Raw genomic sequence first — 5,985 nt, 5'->3', positions numbered from 1 at the left:
TTTATGGAGAACACATCTGAAGTGAATGAATTCATCCTTTTAGGATTAAAGATGCCCTTGTGCTTCAGGGTCCTCTCTTTATAATGGTCACCCTCATCTATATCATCACCTTGGTAGGGAACCTGGGGATGGTAGCTCTGATCTCCTGGGATTCCTGCCTCCATACTCCCATGTACTTTTTCCTCTGTAACCTCTCCCTGGTAGATTTTGGTCTTTCCTCTACTGTAATACCCAAGGTGATGAGTGGGCTCCTCACAGGGGACAAGGTCATCTCTTATAATGGATGTGCTACCCAGTTGTTCTTCTTTGGAGCCTTTGCTACTACTGAAAGTTTTATTTTAGCCTTCATGGCCTATGATTGTCATGCAGCTGTGTGTAGACCCCTACATTACACCACTACGATGACTTCAAAAATGTGTGCATATATGGCCAGTGGGGTTCACATTTGGGGGTTTCTGACTTCCTCCATCTTCACAGGAAATATTTTTAGTCTTTCCTTCTGCAGGTCCAATGTAGTCCATCACTTTTTCTGTGATATGCCCCCTCTCTTAGTTCTCTCTTGCTCTGAAATTCACATTGCTGAGTCAGTAATCATGATCTTAGCATCATCAAATGCATGCTTCTCATTTCTTGTCATTTTTTTCTCTTACTTATTCATCTTCATCACTGTCCTGAAGATCCGTTCTGCTGGTGGGTGGCAGAAAGCTTTCTCTACCTGTGCTTCCCATCTCACAGCAGTGTTCATATTTTATGGGACATGCACCTTCATGTACTTTCGACCCACCTCAAGCCATTCAATGGATTCAGACAAAATGGTGTCAGTATTCTACACCATGATAATCCCTATGTTGAATCCTCTCATCTATAGTCTGAGGAACAAAGAAGTTAAGAATGCTTTCAGAAAAGCTGTGAGGGGACAACGACTTCAAATTAGTCATCCTTTTTTGTAGAGAAATAATGAGCATATACCTTCCTCCCTCCGTGATCCAGCTCCCAATAAGGCTATTTTTCTTATTCACCCAGAAGTGTAATCTATATTTTTCCAGGAGTAACATCATGTAGCAGCAGATATCATAGACTTAGAATCAAGAAAGCCTAGAATTTAATTTTGGCATCAGGCACTTTCATGCTGTGTAAAATCAGGCCCAATCTATGTAACCTAGGGAAACTGGCAGCACAGGGGATAAAGCAATGATTCTGGAGTCAGCAGTGTCTGAGTTCAAATCTGGCCACAGACACATACTAATTTTGTGACCCAGAAGAAATCCCTTAATTATGTTATCCTCAGTTTCCTCATCTGAAAGATGAGTTAGTCAATGGAATAGCAACTACTCCAGTATCTTTGCCAAGAAGATTTCTCATGGGGTTCTGAAGTAATGAATGAAACAGAAAAATGACTGCAGAACAACAACCTTAGCCAAGTCACTTAAAGTCTGAGGCTCAGTTTCCTTATGCTTAAAGGGCTTTAAGAGTAAGACATTATATTGTTTTGTGGCATGAAGTGTACATGACACTGCTATACACATATATACACAGTCATAAAATAGAAATTTTAGCTAATAAAAGGAGAAAGAGCAGCTACTTAACTTTGAATGGTATAGTACTTGCAAAGTAAAGTCACCAAGTTGTTTGGAAAGTGTCATGGTAATAGCATTGTTTATTCAATACCCCCTCAACCAGAAGTAGGATGTTTTTCATACTTCAGAAAAAATGTATATGACATAGTTTAAAATCTAAGCCTAATTATTATTTTTTCTAACACTATATGGAGTTTAAATATCTGCAAAACAATTATGTCTTGATTTGTTGCATCTAATGATTTCTACAGTCTTCATACTCATTCAAAATCTGATTATCTCTGTTATCCAGATAAAGCTGAATCCAGCACACTTCTACAGTAAGGCTACATTTAGGAAGGAATATGTTACAAGGTGTTCCTTAATGGCTGGAAAGAACTTTGAAAGATAATGAAGGAGAGAGGCCTTTTACTGTAATGCCAGTGTAGCATCCTGATGGGAACCGCAATAGAAATTCAATTTTTACTAATAGGTTCTTTAGGTGCTTTACATGCTTCTGTGTCTTAATAGGGATTCCTGTGAATTTCTATTTAACATACTTTGATTTTTCTCTAAGATGAAATAAAGATTTTCCAGTATTTGGTAACTTTATTTTATAGAAGCTGGAGACCCATATTGCCCACATTGGCAGAAATTTAAGGACATGCTATACTATTTGCATGTAAATTGCTTTCTTAAAAGATATTTTATTTTCCCAATTACATGTAATAAAAAATTTCAAAATAAATTTTCTGTGATTATAATATCTAAAATTTCTCTCTCCTTTTCCGTCCACGTTGCTAAAGATGGTAATCACTTTGATCTTTATTATACAAATAATATCATGCAAAATGTACTTCCAAATTCATTATTGTTGTAAAAGAACACTGATATAAATCCAAAAACAAAATTAAAACTTAAGTTCATGTAGTAATTTGTGTTTTAGGACAACTGTTTTCAGAAAGCAATGCAAAATCAAAATTTTATATCTCACTTTTTTATGTATTAATTATTGATTGAAAGTTATATCTATTCACCAGAATCAATATTTGTGGATCAAATCTATTTTTGTGGGCCTCAGTGGTAAAATTTGCAAGAGCTTAACCTCTCTTTTTTTATGGGCTAAAGTAAACACAAAGACCCAAATCTATGAAGTTTTTCTCACCATGGTGAGATATGAGTCAACCTTGTTTTTGGATGTTTGCTCACCTCCAGCCATATCAGGGGATATAATTCAATAAGGTTACAAGATGTTTTATAACCTTTGACACAGGAATACCACTACTGAGTCTATAACCCAAAGAGATAAAAAAATAGGGGAGAAAAGGCCACTTATACAAAAATATTACCTACCATCTCATAAGGGTGGAGGGAGAGAACATGGCTTACAATATATCAGAAAATGATTATTATAAATTGAATTTACATGTAATTGGAAAAGTATAACAAAAAAGTAAAGAAAGATATTTGCCCATCACTAGACTTCCATGGGATGTTATTAAACTCTATGCTTTCCCTACTGCCTTTAGTTTTAGAAATCTCCCTCTCTGAGTCAAGACAAGTAAACTCCCACCTTTATCTTTGTGTGATCAATCAGTACTTTAGTTTACTTTCCATTACATTACTTCTGGTACCTTATCAAAACTACTGTTTAAAAGAGCTGTTCTTGCTATCCAATGCATCTTTCACTACTGAAGAGCCTTCGATCCCTTTTTTGGTCACTGTTGGACATTCAAATTGATTGTGTTCAGATCTTTGTACCTCATTTTCTCTATCACATATTTTTATTGTGGCAGTAAGACACCAAGAAAAAAGAGAGAGAGAGAAATCTTTTTTTGCAGGTCATTTTCCAGGAGTAAGTGTGCTCAAAAATTTTATTCAGTCTAGGATGTTACATTTTAGGAAGAATAAGACTTGGAAAATCCACAAAGAAAATCTACTGTAAACTATTCCATATGAGAATCTCTTAGCAAAGGTCGGCAACCTTTTTGGCCATGAGGGCCATAAATACCTGCAGAAGGAGGAGGATGGAGGTGGAAGGCGCTGGAATATGGGGCAGGGACTGAAGGGCCCCCGGGGGAACATCCTGGGGCTCTGCCCAGACTGGACAGTTAGGAGGTGGATCCAGATGTGGCTCGAGAGCCATACGTTGCCAACCCCTGTCTTAGAGCATATATTCATCTATGAGAAGAAAAATGTTGGTATGAGTAGGGGAAGTATTGGATGCTATGTCTTATAAAAGAGGGATTATAGACATATTTTTCCTTGGTCCTAGAAGGCAGAACAGGGGGAAATGGCTAGACTCTTCAGAGGCAAAATTTAGTTTCTTACAAGGAAACATTTTCTTAACAAATGGAGCAATTCCAAACTGGTAATGTCCCCTGAAGAATTCTTCTTCACCACATCCTTCAAGTGGCATATCAACTTACTGAATGTGTTGTAGAGAATATCTCTTTTTAGGAATGGATAAAATTTGATGACTTCTGGAAACACTCTTATTCTAAGATTGTGTGATTTACTCCACTATTCAACTCAAGATTTCCCCCCAGTCCTTTGGTGCCTGACCTGATATATACATAATACCAGTGCATCCAGGTCCCTGGGGCCCTATTGGAGCATATCAAACTCATACCTTTTGTTTCATCTATCTTTAACCTCATATGTCATCAAGAATATGGATCCTAAAATATGAAAAAATACAGCATTCTATCATTTCCTCAATAAATTAGAAATGGAATATGAAATGATAAGGATATCCAGACATATTTTAAAAATATCAATATCCTATATTAAACTCATGAGAACAAAAATTTTATTTTAACGTTCATTATTTATAATGTTAATGATGGGTAGAATCTATCACTTTTGGTCTTTGATTTCCTGACCCTTAACATGTTTGCTTCTGTGAAGATAGAATTAACTCTCCATTTGTCTATTTTTTGTTAATCAAATCAAGAACTTAAAGTACCTCTACCTAGTAGCTAGTTTACCATTTGGTAAGAGAGCTCACAAGTGCTTACTAGTTCACACCCCCAAAGAGTACAAGCACTGCTTGCCTTGGGCAGTGCTAGGCCAATTGAAAGATTGCCATTGGTTCCCATAAAGAGGTGGAGAGACAGGAAAAGATGTGGAAAAAGGGAGTATAAAAGAATAGACCAACATGATCTGGCTCTCTTTCCTTCCTTGGTTTTTGGAGAGACTGATTCCTTGAAGACCATTCCTTCCTTTGCTTTTGGAGAGAATCTTCCCTTGGATTCTGTGTTGGTGAGTAGAGCTGTAGAAACACGATTTTCTTTGGAGTCATTCTGTGTTGGTGGAACTCTGACTGAAGACACCATAGGGACTTCTGGCTGAGGACTACCCAGACTTCCACATGGAGATTGGAACTTGAGGGATCCCCTGCTTAGGGACTAAGCCAGAAGTCATCAGAGCAACACTTAGGGCTGATAGGCGAAACCAGGTTTTGTCTCCTTCCTACATTTCCCACTTTCAATATCTCTACCTTTAAAAAAAAGCTGCTAACAGTAATTTTGATTTGGGGGCTAATATTTTATAAATGGGAACCACTTTTATAACTCATATTGAGACAAAACCTAAATTTAATTGTTACACTTCATAGAAAATGAAAAAAAAACACTTTTATTAAGTAATTATTTTGTACTAAGCACTATGTTTACTGGTAATAAAACAAATACAAAAACATGACATTTCCTAATTTCATGGAGTTTATTATTTTATAAGTATACTGGTCATATAGAAGATAGAAATCTGGAATTGAAGTGAAGAAGTACTGAACTTGAATTCTACAATGGTCATTGACTAGTTCTGTGATTCTGGTCAAGTCACTTAACTTCTCCTAGCTTCAACATCTTCATCTGAAAATTTGAGCTATAATAATATCTGCATTATATGATTTTTATTATTATCAAATAAGATGGCATATATAAAGTGCTTCTGAAGTCTCAAAGTACTATGTAAGTGTCATTGTAGAGGGGACAACATTTCCAGGCCAGGCAAGAATCATTTGTTCAGGAAAGCTCTAAATATATCAAATGGAACAATAGAAGTATTCATGGCTTCTTCAGAGACATTAATTAAGTTTACCTAATTACAAGGTGAAAAAAAGATTCTGGTGTGTGTGTGTGTGTGTGTGTGTGTGTGTGTGTGTGTGTGTGTGTGTNAAAAGATTCGTGTGTGTGTGTGTGTGTGTGTGTGTGTGTGTGTGTGTGTGTGTGTGTGTGTTTAGGACAATAGCAACAGCAGAACAGTGGCACAGCAAGGTGTCAATTAGGATTCAGGTCCCAGAGACTCTAGAACAGAGGAGCTCAACTCTGCTTTGATATGCTGAAGACATTCCAATTATATACCTGCACAAAGTTTCTCCACCAATGGAGCTAAATGACTTTCACCACATCACACAGTTTTTCCA

General features: G+C 36.7%; 1 pseudogene; it reads left to right on the top strand.

Annotated features, from left to right (window-relative positions):
• LOC123252709 lies at positions 1 to 950 on the top strand (annotated as a pseudogene).
• The last annotated feature ends 5,035 nt before the right edge of the window (positions 951 to 5,985 follow it).

This window comes from Gracilinanus agilis, chromosome 6 (genome assembly GCF_016433145.1).
Source record: "Gracilinanus agilis isolate LMUSP501 chromosome 6, AgileGrace, whole genome shotgun sequence".
NCBI classification, from domain to species: Eukaryota; Metazoa; Chordata; class Mammalia; order Didelphimorphia; family Didelphidae; genus Gracilinanus; species Gracilinanus agilis.
Note: the sequence above shows the minus strand (reverse complement) of the source record. Positions and strands in the feature narration are given on the sequence as shown.